The sequence below is a fragment of the Moschus berezovskii genome, chromosome 16 (genome assembly GCF_049115385.1).
Source record: "Moschus berezovskii isolate FMDL1 chromosome 16, NW_MosBer_1.0, whole genome shotgun sequence".
Taxonomy (NCBI): Eukaryota; Metazoa; Chordata; class Mammalia; order Artiodactyla; family Moschidae; genus Moschus; species Moschus berezovskii.
This window is the reverse complement of record NC_142475.1, coordinates 51,040,816-51,060,078: the sequence shown is the minus strand read 5'-3', so window position 1 is coordinate 51,060,078 and position 19,263 is coordinate 51,040,816. Positions and strand designations below refer to the sequence as shown.

General features: G+C 39.7%; 1 non-coding gene across 1 annotated transcript; it reads right to left on the bottom strand.

The window, feature by feature from the left end:
* Positions 1-761: 761 nt before the first annotated feature.
* On the bottom strand, positions 762-866 carry LOC129560572 (U6 spliceosomal RNA). Its single transcript, XR_008686805.1, has one exon. It is a non-coding gene; the product is annotated as a U6 spliceosomal RNA (small nuclear RNA).
* Positions 867-19,263: the final 18,397 nt, after the last annotated feature.

The window sequence follows — 19,263 nt, the reverse complement described above, 5'->3', positions numbered from 1 at the left end:
ATATATTACCTCTGTAGCAACAATAACTTTAGAGAGGTTAAGTATTACTATCCTAACTTTAGGAATAAAAGAATTATACTCAGATATACTCCTGCCCTTAAGCAGTCATTTTCAATTTTAAGCTCATTCATGTACAGATCTTAAGCTGATGTTCTTACGTTACACCACCCTGCCCTGTGTTTCCTTCACCCTTAGCAATGAAAAGGCTGATGAAAGCTGCTTTCATCTTATCTGTACATGGAACTGTACAGTACCACATTCATGCTACATGATGATAAAATATGGCAAAGGATTACAGATCAAATGGTAGAAGCACAAATGATCAGAGAGTAAATGACAGGGAGATTGCCCAAGACTGTGAAAGGAGAGATGGCAGAACAAACTATGAGGAGCAGCACTCTAAGCCTGGTCTCTTGCTGAGGCTTAGATAAGGCGACTTAATCTCAGAGAGGGATTTGGTGTACCCTAAACACTGGATCTCCAAGCAAAGTCAAAAATATAATGCCCAAAAGTACAGAGGGAACCCAGGTGATTTCTGACTCCAAGTCACCACAAAGACTACTGTGAAGAGCCCACAAGTGATGATGCATGTGGGCAGGAAAGGAGGCTCCTTCTGGAATATTCTATGTATCAGACCATATGAGATTTTGCACAACCCTACAGGAAAAGATAAGGAGGAATCTCCAATAAAGACAGAAACTGAATTTCAAGGCATAGAGCTCAGAGTGAAGTTTAGTTACATAAGTCTTTTTGTGTTTGTTTTTAACATGGAACGTTTCATGAATGTGTGTGTCATCCTTGCTCAGGGTCCATGCCGATCTTCTTCGTGTTGTTCCAGCTTTAGTATATGTGCAGCTGAAGCAAACATTTGATATGTCTTTAAACAACATATCATTTTTCACATTCCTGAGACTGCTGGGAAAAATTCATACCTGGTATATTTTGATGAGGCCATTTATCATTTTGATCATATTGTCCCTAAGCTTTACCTATTTGGAAAAAACAACAACAACTTTAGTTCCTTTGTAGATATACATTACCAAAGCCAGGTCTTCAAAAATGAAGAAGAGAAACTCAATGAATTATCAAAGAAATTGCTGTTATCCACTTTTCAGTGGGTTCATTTTTTTACCCACAAGAAATATTCTTCCCATGGGAAAAATAAACACCTATTAAACATATTCATTTTCCACTATTAAGATCTTGTTTTGTCCAAGGGCTACCAGGCCTGATTAGCATTCACTATTACCTACAGTGAATAATTTTTAAGTGTATAGTCCTGTGTTCTATCCATAGGAATCCCAATTCATTGGTTATTTTTCAAACCCCAAAATAATGGTAAAGAGAAGAACACTTAAATCCATAGTGCAACCAGGCTGAAAAATGGGGGCTTCTGGAATTCTGATTCCATTGTTCACCAGTTGTTCTTAGTCACTTCAGTTGTGTCTAATTTTTTGCAACCCTATGGACTGTAGTCTGCCAGGCTCCTCTGTCTATAGGATTCTTCAGGCAAGAACACTGGAATGGGTTGCCATGCCCTCCTCCAGGGGATCTTCCCGACCCAGGGATCGAACTTGGGTCTTCTACATTGCAGGCAGATTCTTTACCTCTGAGCCACTGAGGAAGCCCTGTTCATCGACTAAAGCGATACAATCCACATGTTTGGAAACTGCTTGGAAAAAAAAAAATCAGAAAAGAGGAAACAAACAGATCTATCAGTGATTCAGTGTTTAAGTATAACTAAAAAAAAAATTTTAACTTAATGGAATTATTAATAAACAAGATTATTTTATTAAAAAGTTATTTTCAGGGACTTCTCCGGCGGTCTTAGTGGTTAAGATTCTGTGCTTCCACTGCAGGGGGCATGGGTTCAATGCCTGATTGGGGAACTAAGATCCCACAGGGCATGCTGCGTGGCCACAAAAAAAAAAGGCGGGGGGAAGGAGAGAAAGGAAATTATTTTCAAAAAATGGAAATTGGCGATATACCTATTGAAGTCTGAAAGGAACTCAAACCACTGGCAATGAGATCTGACAGCCAGGGAGTCCAAAGTGCTGTTGGTACAAAAATAACCACCTGTTGCTAGGCAGGAGAAGCAACCAGGTGGGACACATCCTCCACAGAGGAAATTTGAACTGGCTGTTGGCTTCCTATGGGATGGAAAGAAGGAGGTAAGCTGGCAGCAGGGAGGTTGAGAAAAGGAAATCTGAGCAGATTTCCTAGCTTTCTTCCATGTGGGAAAGGTAGGATTGGATTGGAAAGACTGTAAAACAGGAAGATTGACAATAAAAGCATATGTGTTTAAGGCACATGTAAACTATTAGAATGCTATGGAAACACATAATAGCTCCTCTGAAGTTATAGGTATGTCTAGATGGATAAGAAATCAGGAGTTTCCTCAGGCACTATCATTCTAGAAAATTTAAATGTCTAGTAAAATGCTCTTCTGCAAAAACAGTATTTTCAGGAAAATAAAGTTTTACATATAGAAGAAGCACGAGAATGAAGGACTATGCTACCAAATCCAAATTCTTAAGGCTTATTGAAATGAAAGGCTTCAGCTTTTTTGACATGTGTGATATCAAACTAAACAACAAAAAGTAATATTTACATTTATTCCTCCCCTTTCTTTCTGATCCTCTCTTCGGTGAGGTAAAGGAGAAAGTAAAATATCCTGAAGTAAACGTTTACAGAGAGGAAAAAATCCATAAATAGAGTACATAGATCAATAATCATCTGAATAGCTGAATGCATCCCATCAACTTGGAAAATAACTACAAACGATGTAGCTTATTTCAAATGCAGTCATCAATGCCATGCCCTGTACTAAGTGTTGTATCTTCACTCCTCATTTCAATCAAGTAGTGTATTATTATCCTCGTGCTTCAAAATATGAAACTGATATTGACATATAACTTTTTCAAATAAGTGGTAAGTGGTAAGTCTGAGTGGTAAGTGGTAAATCTGAGATTTGCTGCTAGGTATGGCCAAGATTTTTTTTTAATTTTTTAAAAAGGCATTTCTAAGAAGTTAAATATAAGTGTAACAAAACTCTCTCAAGCCTTCTCAGAGCATATTGATTCAAGGTAGGATAAAATATTAACAAACTAGATTATCTCATTCCTAAGGCTAGATCTGATAGAAGAAAGTGAAAGTGTTAGTCACTGAATCGTGTCTAACTCTTTGTAGTCTGCCAGGCTTCTCTGTCCATGGGATTTCCTAGGCAAGAATACTGGAGTGGGTTGCCATTCGTTTCTCCAGGGGATCTTCCCAACTGAGGGATCAAACCCAGATCTCCTGCATTATGGGCAGATTCTTTACCGTCTGAGTCACCAGGGAAGCCCCCAAAGTTGATTAATAATGGCAAATTAATAGGGTGTTTGGAGGAGTGGGGAGAAAAGTAAAAGACACTGATAAAACAAGAAAGAGATTGTTAGTTTACTTTCTTTTGGTTGCAAGTGACAGAAAAATTAAACTCAATTAAGCAAAAATGATCTTTTGGTTTATGACTTACCCACCTGTGAACCCCAGTCATGGGGACTCCAGGGACTCAAACCTGAGGCTAGAACTCAATTTCTTTCCATCTTCATTTTCTGCTCCCAGGTGGCAACCTCCATCTAAAGTTATATTTTTTAAAGATCTCAATTAAAACAGAAAGAAAAAGTATGCAGTTTGTTTTTGCCCATCCCTCCAAAATTGTTCTCAGTAATTGTTCCTAATTCTGGTTAGTTCTAGGTATAGATAGGAAAGAATACAGAGGCAAGGGGGAGAAACTGTGGGGTAAATATGCAGAAATATGAAATATTTCTGAAATATGCAGACTGATATTGCACAAGGGTTGATTCCTTTAAAAAATTCAGGCATCACAAAAGAAGAAAGGAAATAATTGGTACTGAGAGGAGAATAGGGAAAAAAATGAGAGCTATGTATGAAGACAAAAAAATCTATTTTAAAAAATGTAAAACACCAAAGTCCAACCGAACTTCTATTATTATTTAAAGCCATACAACTTCACATAATTTAAAATGATTGCATACCTTGAGTTTTCCAAATCAACAGGAAGGCAGAAATGATACAAAATTGAAAAGGTTGGCATCTATACATTGTTGACAATGCGCCAGGCATAGTAACATCACAACTCTATGAAAAAGTTCCATGACAACCCCCATTTTATAGTAAAGACAACGTCAGGTACAGAGCAGTTTCCTAACGCATTTCAATAACTTGCACAGTTTAACAATGGAGAAGAATGGTGATTCAAACTCAGTGTAAGGCAAGACACTTTCATGTTAAACATGGTTTACTGTATAAAATAGTTTAAATATATTGCCACTGAATATTCTTAAAAATATAAGTTATGTTCGTCTAAATTCTAAACAGATCTTGGTTTATCACAGAATCTGACAGCATAATCTGTATGAGAGTTTACCATAGACTCAAATAACAGTTTGTTGTTATTCCTCCTGTTCAGTTCGTTTGATTTTGATAAAATCCTTGAGAATCTACTATGTTCCAGGCATTTTACTACACACTCAGGATATCAGGCTTGCAATCTACATTTCCATTGCATTCTCAAGCAAGTCTGGCACGCATTCTTTATTCAAAGTTTAATATCTACAATGACTCTATGAGCTTGTTATTAAATATCTAATCTAAAATATTAAAATAATTGCAGTAACCATATACTTACTTATGACTGCTGATTGGGAAATAATAGAATTAGCAGTAATAACAAAGAATTCATTTTCATGCAGATAAAATATTGGATGTCAAAATATATTTTGTCCTTTCAATTTGGTAAGTATCCATCCATCAGTTACTCAGCAGAGATTGGCAAGCATTTTTACTGGGCGTTATTAAACAATTCTCTGAATTTTTGTGTTCGTAGTTAAGTGTCTATTCATGCAGTGTAGAAGCCAATGACAGCAGAAATACTTCACAAAGGTCTTTTTTACAACTGAAGAACACTTCTTATGCAACTTAATAACAAATTCTACTTAATACAGTAATTTGCATGTTTCCCTTTCTTTTGGACTTATCTGAAACTAATTTATAGATGAGGTCTTTATATATATATCTAAACTAATATTTTTAAAATAAGAAATCAGATAGACCTAATTGAAAACATTAAGTTGTAAAGAAAAAATTGGTAAAAGTAGTTTTCTGTGATTTGAGTATTTAAAAAGTATACTGGTATATGGCAGGTTCTTTGGGGGAGGGATGGGAGGGAGGAAGGGAGCTTCTGCTGAGATTTATTTCACTCTAAATTTCCTTTCACTTTCTTCTGTCCCTGAAGTCTGGTCTATGTCCTACCAAAGGACATTTTCTTTTGAAGTTGGATAACAATGTCATTATCACCTTCGTGTTTTTGTTTTCATGCTGAAAACATCTTAGTTTCATAATGAAACCCCTATGAGCCTAGTGGCTCAAAAATTATGTCTTTTGCTTCATAGAAAGACTTCAACTCCCAGTGAAAACTTTACCTTCAGTTTGATAGATCTACTAATCCTAGAGAAAGATAAATTGCTCCAGGCTTCCTATGAATAAATATTAAATCCACTGAACACATCCACTCACCAAATGGAACACAGTGAGTCTAACTTCCCAACTCAGTATTCCTGGGTTTAAATCCCATTTTATTGCAATTTTAGTCCTTTCTGATTGCTATAGCAAAGTTCTACAGAATGAGTAGCTTATAATAGTAGAAAGTTATTCCTCACAGTTCTGGAGGCTAGGAGTCAAAGAGCAGGGTGCCAACATGACCAGGTTCTCATGGGAAAGCCCTCTTCCCTGTTGCAGACTGCCAACTTTTCATTGTATCTCACATAGTGGGGTGAGCACTCTGGAGTCTATTGAATAAGCAAAGAATCCCATTCATGAGAGCACCACCCTCGTGACAAAATTATCTCCCCAAAATGCTACCTCCTAATACCATTACCTTGGGTGTTAGGTTTTCATGAATCTGGGGGAGAAACAAAAATTCAGACCATATCAGTTCCTTAACAGCTGTATCATCTAGGGATTTTACTCAACATTTCTAATCCTTAATATTCTTATCCAGACTCTGACCTCATGGGATACCCCATGTATCCACACATTCTACTTAGCACATTGCCTAGTATAAAGGAGATATTCAATAAATTTTGTGTAATATTATGGCTGTTCTTAGTGTCAATAGTTGTGTGATGTCTGTAGCTTACAACAAGAGGATTTTTTAAAATTACATGGATCAGCAAAGAACAAATAAGATTTCCAAAATGTAAAATAGGTTGTTGTGAGGAGGGAGTGGTGTTAAAATAAACAAGAAACATCAGTAGAGGCATGAGGCTAGAAAATAGCAGCTAATCTTCTAGGCCTGGAACATAAAATACTTATTCCATTAGTGTTGGAAAGAAGACTGGAAACACATTTTCCCCTCTGGCCTGGAATGGTGGTGCTCAAGGAAACCTTGATTTCTCTAAATGTATTATGGATACATTGCAGTGACCTTAGGCTTGGGAGGGCAAATGACAGGATAAAACTCTGGTCTTGTTGCTTATTTTTGTGTAACTTAGGGGGAAAAAAAACACTTAACTTGTCCGAGTCTCAGTTTTTAATGATGAAATGGGAAAGATACTACTTTGCACAGCCACTGTTATGATTCAAAGTAATGAAAATATTGCTAACAACAAAGCCTACCTTTGAATGAGTGCCAGGCATGTGCTAATGTCCTTACATTCTTATATCATTAATCCCCCTTTGCTTTTCCAGGATAGTGAATGATGAATGGTCATCACACCAGACTGCATATGGATCCAGGGCCTGACACAGAGGCTACCCATAAAGTGTTACCAGTGTAAATCAGTTTGGGAATCACCAGACTTGACACTTGACATCAACTCATTCGATGAGAATAGAGGAGTGTGGACACCTAAAGAAAAGTCTGCTAGTCATGAGCTTTCAATAACTGTGGGCTTCAGCCAGTGTGATTAATAGAAGAAATGGACAGCATCATTTAATCTGGAAGTTCTATTAATGGGAGATTAAGTAGTACATGTCTATTCTTTTTTAAAGTATATTTCAAGCTCTTACATTAATTTGAAAGAAGATACCTTATTTTCTCAGATCATTTTCTGTGACATAAATATACTGCAACAGGAGCTTCCCTGGTGATCTAGTGGTTAGTAATCCACCTGCCAATGCACCCCTGGTCTGGGAGGATCCCACATGCCTCAAAGCAGCTAGGTCTGTGAGCCACAACTACTGAGCCCACACTTTGGAGCCCGAGAGCCACAACTATAGAAGTCCAAGCATCCTGGAGCCCATGCTCCCCAACAAGGGAAGCCACTGCAATGAGAAGCCTGCCCATTGCAACAAAGAGTAGCCCTTGCTCACTGCAACTAGAGAAAACCTATGCAGCAATGAAGACCCAGATAGCCATAAATAAATACATATTTTAAATTAATTTCAACATATTTAATTCTATTGAAGGGAGAAAATGTGTGGCCATATATCAAAAAATCATTTAGGGACTTCTCTGGTGGTCCCTGGGTTGGGAAGTTCCCCTGGAGAAGGGAATGGCAACCCACTCCAATATTCTTGCTTGGAGAATTCCATGAACAGAGGAGCCTGGAAGGCTACATGAGGTTGCAAAGAGTCGGACATGACTGCATGACTAACACTTCACTGGTGGTCCAGTGGTTAAGAATCTGCACTTCCACTGCAGGAAGCATGGGTCTGAGCCTGGTTGCCCTGGTCAAGGAAGTTCTACATGCCACATAGTGCAGCCAAAAATAAAAAATAGAGAGAGAGAATATCCTTTTCTAGCAATGAAAAATTGTGGAATTACAAGATAGAAATGTCTTCAGTTCAGTCACTCAGTCATGTCTGACTCTATAACCCCATGGACTACAACATGCCAGGCTTCTCTGTCCATCACCATCTCCCAGAGCTTGCTCAAACTCATGTCCATCAAATCAGTGATGCCATCCAGCCATCTTATCCTCTGTCATCCCCTTCTCCTCCTGCCTTCAATTTCCCCCAGCATCAGAGTCTTTTCTAATGAGTCAGTTCTTTGCATCAGCTTCAGCATCAGTCCTTCCAATGAATATTCAAGACTGATTTCCTTGAGGTTTGACTGGTTTTATCTCCTTGTAGTCCAAGGGACTCTCAAGAGTCTTCTCCAGCACCACAGTTCAAAAGCATCAATTCTTCAGTGCTCAGCTTTCTTCACAGTCCAACTCTCACATCCCTACATGACTACTGGAAAAAGCATAGTTTTGACTAGATGGACCTTACTCTGTCAAAAAGGACAGAGTTAAATATCCCTAAACTCAATGTAAATATGAATTAGTATTTTGCAAGAAGTCTTGATCACCCATGTATTCTTGTTTTCTTGCTGTTTCGTATAGACTCTTTCTCCATACTGACATTCAAGTATATTCATTAGGATTAAAGTTCTTAGACAAAGAAATTGAGTGAGATCTCAGAATTCCCTAAAATGGCTATGGGTTGTAGATTCCAGCTTTTTTGTTTTACTGTGAATAAGCTCTATTTGTCCAGTTATTGTAGAACTGACCAACTTGTTTGTCAATCAGTGTTGTGTGCAAGAACTGGCATTGCTTCTTCAACTTGAACATAGTGAGAAATATTTTTATTCTTGCTATGCACATGGCCTATACCATGTCCACTGACCTTTAAGCATGTCTTTGCACTTACCAGAAGGAAAAAGAAAGTTAAAAATATGCATCAGATACCCACTAAGTGTTAGGCATCAGCCTAAGCTTCTTGCATTTTAAAATATCCTCTTTAAAATAATGCATTCCTAACAGGTAGTGAAATAAATAATCTGAACAATATTCATTTTGTAAATTGACTGGTATGTGGTCACAATGAAAAGGAAATAAGTATTTCTTTAGTTTGGCATAGCAACGCAGATTTGAATTACAGAGCTCTGTGATTATTCAGTAAAATAGACATTTTTCAGCAGTAACAGATCAAGCAACACCCAAGAAAATCTCAGAGCCCCTTCTCCCTCTAGTTTACTTTTGTCATCAGGATTATCTTTGTACAATTCAGGTTCTGGTGTCAGAAGAGAACTCAAGAAATAAGCCTGGGCTCCATGCTTATCTGTGAACTAGTCATTGTGGCAGGAAGAATGGAAATGATTAGGGTCATATCAATGAAGATCCACCCCTGAAAGTAGGAGTAGATTAATACTGTCCTGATCTCATGGCATCCACAGAGTGTACAAGGGTAGGTTAAACACTCTGAAGGCTACCCAATTATACAAAGCAGATGAATTTTCGGGAAATGATAAGTGAAAAAAAAAAAAAAACAACCTAAGTTGAGTAAACAAGGAAAAAACTAACAGAAAAGATTTTCTGGAGTTGGCTACAATTCTCAATCAGAAAGTGTGGGTAAGTTTATTTTACTTTCAGTCCCAAGTAAAATGGTTTAATAAGAAAAAATATATAAAAGATTGGCATGGCATGAGCTGTCATTTTTCTTTGCATTTTTCAACACCGCCTACATACAGCTCCCTTGTGGAAGCTGTCTTCATCCCCCTGCACCTGTCTTGCACCTGTTTGTTTCATGGTTACCATAGAGTTGTTCTGAGGGGAGTCTCTGGACTTTGGGTTATACCCACTTGGGGACATTAACCTGGTTTATTCTCAACCTCTAGATTTTATTACTGTGCAGTATTTCACACAAACTACTGCTATGTTGGAATGATCCAGAGACCTAGAAATCCAGGACATAATTTTGGAAATCTGCCTAAGGAACAGACATTGTTCTCCTACCAAATATTCATTTTTATTGTGTGACTCTTTTTAAGAGACAACAAAGGCAAGGAGCGCTTTCTGACACTCCCACACTCGCTGGTATACATCTGAACTCCCAGTCAAAACTCATCTCTTTTGCTTTACATTTTCTACCTGAGAATTGCTAATGAACAATAAATACATTTTATCAGTCATTTACATTTCAGTGTCAATGAGTCTGAGGGAATGGAGTAAGCAGGATAACAAGAACAGGAGAGGAAGTAAGGTATCAGAACAATTAAAAATCCTGTGTTTTCAGAGAAGGGAACGATTCTGAAAGTAAAATTATAGTAGCTAAGATAAATGACATCTACTTTATAATTGTGTCCAGGGAATACTCGGGCCTTATTGCAGCATTTTTTTAAGTGAAGCGTAGTTGATTTTTGGGCTTCCCAGGTGGTGCTAGGGGCAAAGAATCCTCTTGCCAATGCAGGAGATTCAAGAGATGTTGGTTCAATCCCTGGGTCGGGAAGATCCCCTGGAGTAGGAAGTGGCAACCAGTTCAGTATTCTTGCCTGGAAAATCCCATGCCCAGAGGAGCCTGGTGGGCTACAGTCCATGGGGTCACAAAGAGTCAAGAAACAACTGAGCGACCACGCACGAATAGTTGCTTTACAGTGTTGTGCTAGTTTCTGGTGTACAGCAAAGTGATTCAGCTTTATACATATGCATTCCTTTTCATATTATTTTCCATTATGGCTTATTACAAGATATTGAATATAGTTCCTTGTGCTATGCAGGAGAACCTTGCTATTTATCTCAGCGTTTTTAATGTAGGTACAGAACAGTTGTATAAAGCAACTCTGTCACATTGTTTTAGGGAAGATAAGGGTACATCAAGGAATAAGAGAATCATCCTGAGCAGAGAGCCCTACATCCTTTCTCCAATGTCTACTCTGCCACTTGCTGCCTGTGTGATCCCAGACACACCTTCTTTAACCTCTGAGTATCCATTTCTTAGCTTGAAAATTGGAGATAATGACATTTATCTCACACTATAATTATGGGAATGAAAACGCAAATGAATAAACCAATGTGAAGTTATCCTAACATTAGTCACACTCAAGCAGTCCTTGTCACAGTGGGTGGGAAGGAGGTGAACAAGAAGAGAAAAATGAGGGGGAAGATCTTTCTTGTAACTACAACCTTTGCAGCAGAGAAAACATTAAAGTGTGCTGTTAAGCTTCTATTTTTAAATTCAACAAGAGACATTGGCAGCGACATAAAAGACACAGTTTCTTTCTTTACATTCTTCAGAGAGTCACTGAGGAGGTAAGATGGGTACCAGCTGCTGCTGCTGCTAAGTCACTTCAGTCATGTCTGACTCTTAGCGACCCCACGGACTGCAGCCTATCAGGCTCCTCCATCCATGGGATTTTCCAGGCAAGAACACTGGAGTAGGGTGTCATTGCCTTCTCCAATGGGTATCAGAGACACACACACAAAAATAAGCAAAGTAAGAACCACTGTCAAGATGAATAGATAAAAAAGTTATGGTACATATATACAATGGAATATTACTCAGCTATATAAAGGAACCAATTTGAGCTACCTGAAATTAGGTGGATGAACCTAAAGCTTGTTATATAGAGTTAAGTAAGTCAGAAAGAGAAAAACAAATACCATATGTTAATGCATATATGTGGAATCTAGAAAAATGGTACTCAGGAACATATTTGCATGGCAGGGATAGAGATACAGATGCAGAGGATCGTCTTGGGTACTCAGCGGGGAAGGAGAGGCTGGATAAATCAAGAGAGTAGCATTGACATATGTATACCACCATGTGTAAAATAGCTAGCTAGTGGCAGCTGCTGTGTAACACAGGGAGCCCAGCCCAGAGCTCTGTGAGGACCTAGATGGGGGGATAGGGGAGGACCAGAAAGATCAGAAAGGAGGGTATATATGTATATTTATGGCTGATTCACATTGTTGTATGGCAGAAACTAACACAATATTGTAAAGCGATTATCCTCCAATTAAAAACCAAAACAAAACACCGTCAAATAAGCAATGCAGTAAGAGCTGTAACCAGACAAAAGAAGCTTAAGGAGATCAGGAAGGGCTTCATGGGAGAAATGGACTCAGGCTGCTTTTGAAAGAATGGCTCAGTTCGGTTCAGTTGCTCAGTCCTTTCCGACTCTTTGTGACCCCATGAATCACAGCACGCCAGGCCTCCCTGTCCATCACCAACTCCTGGAGTTCACTCAAACTCATGTCCACAGAGTCGGTGATGCCATCCAGCCATCTCATTCTCTGTCGTCCCCGTCTCTTCCCACCCCCAATCCTTCCCAGCATCAGAGTCTTTTCCAGTGAGTCAACTCGTCGCATGAGGTGGCCAAAGTATTGCAGTTTCAGCTTTAGCATCAGTCCTTCCAATGAACACCCAGGATTGATCTCCTTTAGAATGGACTGGTTGGATCTCCTTGCAGTCCAAGGGACTCTCAAGAGTCTTCTCCAACACCACAGTTCAAAAGCATCAATTCTTCGGCGATCAGCTTTCTTCACAGTCCAACTCTCACATCCATACATGACCACTGGAAAAACCATAGCCTTGACTAGACGGACCTTGGTTGGCAAAGTAATGTCTCTGCTTTTTAATATACTATCTAGGTTGCTCATAACTTTCCTTCCAAGGAGTAAGCATCTTTTAATTTCATGGCTGCAATCAGCATCCGCAGTGATTATGGAGCCCCAAAAAATAAAGTCTGACACTGTTTCCACTGTTTCCCCATCTATTTCCCATGAAGTGATGGGACCAGATGCCATGATCTTTGTTTTCTGATCCCAGAAACTAGTAGAGATGGGTAGTAGATGACCTGCTATCTGGAGCAAACTGTGCTTTCTTTCCTTCCTCTGCTGTGGACCAGAGAGCACCAGAAAGCTGAGAAACAAGGTCAGTATAACAACTGAGTTGATGTGTGAAAAAGCAAGCCAGATGCAGATCACCAACTCCATATAAACCATGGGCTTTGAGGACATAGCTAATTAAGAACAAAGTATAGTTATAGTATCCAAGGTAGGAATCCAAGCAACTCTACATCCTTTAGAGCTAACAGGTATGCCCTTGGTTTAATATGCTGTTCTCCCTTTCAGAGGAAAAACCCAAGCCCTGATGGGTATAGTTGTTCAGAACAAAGATGACTATTGGAGGGTAGATTCGGAACAGCAGGCATTCCCAAGCTAGCTGCAGCCCTAACTGGGACTTCCTTAAGGTTAGAATTTCAAAGGACAGTTTCACCAGAAATGCAAGCATCTTTCTCTCCTTCTGGAAAAACAACAACAACAACAAAAACCCTTGACATTCTCTGGGTTTTTATTTCCTCATCAATAAAATGAAGATGCTGAACTACAGGATAAGCACTCTCCTACACTTCCCTGCCATATGTTAATGATTCTCCTTGTCCTTCTGAACATTTTCTCCTCGGTTGATGGTTGGATATTTTTAAGAGAGTCCTTGTTCTGTGAACGTAAAGCTGAGAGGAAAATGGGAACAAATATTAACAATATTTAATCTCACGCAATCTCATGCACAGGGATTTTGTGATGACATTAACAAAACTCTAGTTTTGTCATGAGATTGCGTGAGATTAGAGCCATTTTCTTGGAAATCAGGGGACTGGCTAAAGTGATGTATCACCTTGAAAGTATACGTTAAAAACAAAGTAATGTGAAAATAAAAGCAATATTATTGAACTGGATGGGCCAAGGCACTCTTATCTTTAAATGTAGCTCCTCGCTTAGTAATATCTGTGTATTCTTTCACTGCACAAGAGTTAATGTCTGCCAGGTACTTTCAACTCCTTAGGAAAAAAAGTGCTTAAATAAAATATGAGGTGTCCCCTTGAGTGGTGAGCTTTGACCTCCAAATCCAGAGAGGAGGGGTTTAAATTCAGGGAGCTGGAAACCCATTTGTTTTGCTTCACAGTTTCTTCTCATCTGATTTGCTGCTCATCTTAATGGCACAGATCTGAAGGTAAGTTTTATTTCCATTCATAACTCAAGGTTGGATTCTCCCAGCATTTAATGATGGTGTTTTGACTATCCAACGATTTTAGAGAAAAACAATTACAAGTTATCGTGGATTCAGGGGATCCCCTGCTCTTTGCTTCCCTCCAGGAATCCCTGTGCTGCAACAGAAACCATTTCCTTCCCCAATCAGAGAAACTGCTCTTATCTTGAGATCCTGATCTTAACCAAACACTCTTACAATAAACCAGACAGCCTGATGTTTGATACCATTAGCCTCTGACCCCTGAAGAACTTCCTCAGAAGGGAACCGATTATCAGACCGTTAACAAGACTTGGTCATCCAGAAAGGCACCAGTGCCAAAAGATAGGAGAAGGTTTTTTATTAACTTTGAAAAAACAGAACATTTTCTCAGTTCAGTAGGTGTGTTGGAGGGGAAAGGAAAGAAAATAAATAAAGGGAGACTTTTGAAAGCTATGCTTTTGTAACTTAAATACCAACTCACATCTATCTAACTCAGCCATGCCCAAAGTTCCAACTTGTCTTCTTCAAGGCCTTAAAAGCAGGAACTGCAATTATATTTTGAGACAAATAATATTTTTAAAGTATATACTGATGCTCCTTAACAATATAACATTTGCATAATGTGACTAAGCACAAAAAAACCATCTGTAACATCAAATATTCAATTGTTTCCATATGAGAAAAAGACACTAAAATTTTTTAGATTTCTCCATAGCAAACACATTACAGGACAACCTCGTGGTTAGGAAATTAGCTAAGGGAAAGAAAAAAAAAACTACTTCCTATTGAATTTTCTGGTCAAAATGTCAATTTAAAGTTATTTTTAAAGTCTTGACATTCAAACTTATACAAGCAAAAATCTAGAAAGGTTAGGAAGAGAGGTAGATAAAATAAACTCATTGGTCCACTGTGAAAATTTTCTTTTTCTTTCAGAGATTTTTTTTTTTTTCAGATTTCAAAAGCAGATTTGATGCAGAAAACAAAATTGCTTCAGCTAAGATTCCAAACAGTACAATACGAAATCAGGTGATATTTAGCACTCCCCACAGTAACTAGATCATGGCATCTGGTCCCATCACTTCATGGGAAATAGATGGAAAAACAGTGGAAACAGTGTCAGATTTTATTTTTTTGGGCTCCAAAATCACTGCAGATGCTGATTGCAGCCAGGAAATTAAAAGACGCTTGCTCCTTGGAAGGAAAGTTGTGACCAACCTTGATAGTATATTAAAAAGCAGAGATATTACTTTGCCAACCAAGGTCCGTCTAGTCAAGGCAATGGTTTTTCCTGTGGTCATGTATGGATGTGAGAGTTGGACTGTGAAGAAAGCTGATGGCCGAAGAATCGATGCTTTTGAACTGTGGTGTTGGAGAAGACTCTTGAGAGTCCCTTATACTGCAAGGAGATCCAACCAGTCCATTCTAAAGGACATCAATCCTGGATGTTCATTGGAGGGACTGATGCTAAAGCTGAAACTGCAATACTTTGGCCACCTCATGGGATGAGTTGACTCACTGGAAAAGACTCTGATGCTGGGAGGGATTGGGGGCGGGAGGAGAAGGGGACGACAGAGAATGAGATGGCTGGATGGCATCACCGATTCTGTGGACATGAGTTTGAGTGAACTCCGGGAGTTGGTGATGGACAGGGAGGCCTGGCGTGCTGTGATTCATGCGGTCGCGGAGAGTCGGACACGACTGAGCGACTGAACTGAACTGAACAGTAACTATCCCAACTGGGACAAGTTGAGAATTGATTCAAATGATTTTATTTTGTTCGGGTGTTGAGTTTGTTATGTTCTTTTTCTTTTGTCACCAAGGGATGAAGGAAAGCCTGAAACCTGAATGAAAAGTTGGAGGTAACAATGAGGAAAGCATTTGCTTTTCTGTCACTCTTTCTCTTATTCCAATGAATTCCTTTGGGGAAAAAAATCATGTTTGTTAAACACAAAATGTAGTGTGTTGCAGATGGAAGCACTACGAGGGCATCTACATCTGATGGCAGCCCACTGTCCAGCCAAGGGCAGGTGTTGGTCATTTTTGTTTTGTTTTTTCCTATTTATCGTCTGAGCTGGGTCTTCATTGCTGCGTGTGGGCTTTCTCTAGTTGTGGTGGCTAGGGCTACTCTCTAGTTGCAGAACAGGCTTCTTTCTGTGGCTTCTCTTGTTGCAGAACATCAGTTCTAGAGCATGCCAGCATTAGTTGTGGGGCACAGGCTGAGTTGCTCCGGGGCATGTGGGATCTTCCCAGACCAGGGATCAAACCTATGTCCCCTATAATGCAAGGTGGATTCTTCATCCCTGGATAACCAGCGAAGCCAGGTCATTTTTCATTAGAAACACTCTCTATAAAGAAAGAGAAAATCATCTATACTTCATTAAAAAATAAATAAATAAGGAAGACTTTAGAAAACTTTAGGAGAATGGATTCACTGCAAGTCTTTAAAAGTCAAGTTACCTACTATACTAAGTCACTTCAGTTGTGTCTGGTGACCCTATGGATCGTAGCCCACCAGGCTCCTCTGTCCATGGGATTCTCCAGGCAAGAATACTGGAGTGGGTTGCCTTACCCTCCTCTAGGGGATCTTCCTGACCCAGGGATCAAACCCTCATCTATTATGTCTCCTGCATTGGCAGGCAGGTTCTTGACCACTAGCACCACCTGGGAAGCCCCAGTTATCTACAAAACTGGGCGAAAGATTGGTTTCTATCGCATCTGAGAAGAATGTGAAGCACTAAGCAAAATTCATACACAGCTTTTCAGAATCAAGCATCCAATAATACAGATTCATCCTCAGAGTGCCTGAAGAACTATGGACAGAGGTTCAGGACGTTGTACAGGAGACAGGGATCAAGACCACCCCCATGGAAAAGAAATGCAAAAATCAATATGGCTGTCTGAGGAGGCCTTACAAATAGCTACAAAAAGAAGAGAAGTGAAAAGCAAAGGAGAAAGGGAAAGATATAAGCATCTGAATGCAGAGTTCCAAAGAATAGCAAGGAGAGATAAGAAAGCCTTCCTCAGTGATCAATGCAAAGAAACAGAGAAAAACAACAGAATAGGAAAGACTAGAGATGTCTTCAAGAAAATTAGAGATACCAAGGGAACATTTCATGCAAAGATGGGCTCGATAAAGGACAGAAATGGTATGGACCCATTTGTATAGCTCTCTTTGGAACTCTGCGTTCAGATGCTTATATCTTTCCTTTTCTCCTTTGCTTTTCGCTTCTCTTCTTTTCACAGCTATTTGTAAGGCCTCCTCAGACAGCCATTTTGATTTTCTGATTTCTTTTTCTTGGGGATGGTCTTGATTCCTGTCTCTTGTACAATGTCATGAAATTCTGTCCATAGTTCTTCAAGCACTCTATCAGACCTAGTCCTTTAAATCTTATTCCTCACTTCCTTATGTATAATCATAAAGGGTTTGATTTAGGTCATACCTGAATGGTTTAGAGGTTTTCCCCACTTTCTCCAATTTAAGTCTGAATTTGGCAATCAGGAGTTCATGATCTGAGCCACAGTCAGCTCCCAGTCTTGTTTTTGCTGACTGTATAGCTTCTCCATCTTTGGCTGCAAAGAATATAATCAATCTGATTTTGGTGTTGGCCATCTAGTGATATCCATGTGTAGAGTCTTCTCTTGTGTTGTTGGGAGAGGGTGTTTGCTATGACCAGTGCGTTCTCTTGGCAAAACTCTATTAGCCTTTGCCCTGCTTCATTCCGTGCTCCAAGGCCAAATTTGCCTGTTACTCAAGGTGTTTCTTGACTTCCTACTTCTGCATTTAGTCCCCTATAATGAAAAGGACATCTTTTTTGGGTGTTATTTCTAAAAGGTCTTGTAGGTCTTCATAGAACAGTTCAACTTCAGCTTCTTCAACAATTCTGGTCAGGGCATAGACTTGGATTACCGTGATATTGAATGGCTTGCCTTGGAAATGAACAGAGATCATTCTGTTGTTTTTGAGACTGCATCCAAGTACTGTATTTTGGACTCTTGTTGACTATGATGGCTACTCCATTTCTTCTAAGGGATTCCTGCCTTAGAAGAAGGTCATATAAGTTAAATTCACCCATTCCAGTCCATTTTAGTTTGCTGATTCCCAGAATGTTGATGTTCACTCTTGCCATATCCTGTTTAACTACTTCCAATTTGCCTTGATTCATGGACCTAACGTTCCAGGTTCCAATATTTCTCTTTTCTCTTTACAGCATCGGACCTTGCTTCTATCACCAGTCACATTCACAGCTGGGTGTTGTTTTTGCTTTGGCTCCATCCCTTCTTTCTTTCTTATTTCTCCACTGATCTCCAGTAGCATATTGGGCACCTACCGACCTGGGGAGTTCATCTTTCAGTGTCCAATCTTTTTGCCTTTTCATACTGTTCATGGAGTTCTCAAGGCAAGAATACTGAAGCGATTTGCATTCCCTTCTCCAGTGGACCACATTCTGTCAGACCTCTCCACCACGACCCATCCATCTTGGGTGGCCCCACACGGCATGGCCTAGTTTCACTTAGTTAGACAAGGCATGATCCATGTGATCAGGATAAAATGGAATAGGTCTGGGAGTGAGAAAAAAAGGAGAAAACAGACATTAAAAGAGGTTGTGGGGCACTCAAATAAAGTTTATAACTTTTTCATTTTTCAGAGGGCAGCTCCTTTGTGTGTGTGCTGAGTCGCTTCAGCGACTGACTCTTTGTGACCCTATGGACTCTAGCTTGCCAGGTTCCTCTGTCCATGGAATTCTCCAGGCAAGAATACTGGAGTGGGTTACCACACCCTCTTCCTGGGGATCTTCCTGACCCACAGATCAAACCCGAGTCTCTTATGTGTCCCACAATGGAAGGGGGGTTATTTACCACTAGTGCCACCTGGGAACTCTTTGAGGGCTCTTGAAAGTGAAAGTCATTCAGTTGTGTCTGACTCTTTGTGACCCCATGGACTATACAGCCCATGGAATTCTACAGAAAACTGAAGTGGGTAGCCTTTCCCTTTTGCAGGGGATCTCCCCAACCCAGGGATCGTACCCAGGCCTCCCACATTGCAGACAGATTCTTTATCAGCTGAGCCACAAGGGAAGCCCAAGAATACAGGAGTGATTTGCCTATCCCTTCTCCAGCACATCTTCCAGACCCAGGAATCAAACCAGGGTCTCCGGCATTGCAGGTGGATTCTTTACCAACTGAGCTATCAGGGATGTCCGTGAGGGTGCTTATTAATGGCAAATATTTATTACATACAAGTGGCCCAGAATGGTCAAAATAGTGAACAAAAACCTTTGCTGAACGAATTACATTTCCTTCTCTTGCAGAAAGCTATCAAGCCAGTTATTGGAAAGAAGCCATCTTCCCTCCAGACCACTTTCCCACGCATAGCACAAAAATGAACTTTTCCTTTCCTGACACTCTATTACATCAGGGGTGGAACTGTGAATGCCGTCATCCCTCAAATATAATGAATCAAACAAA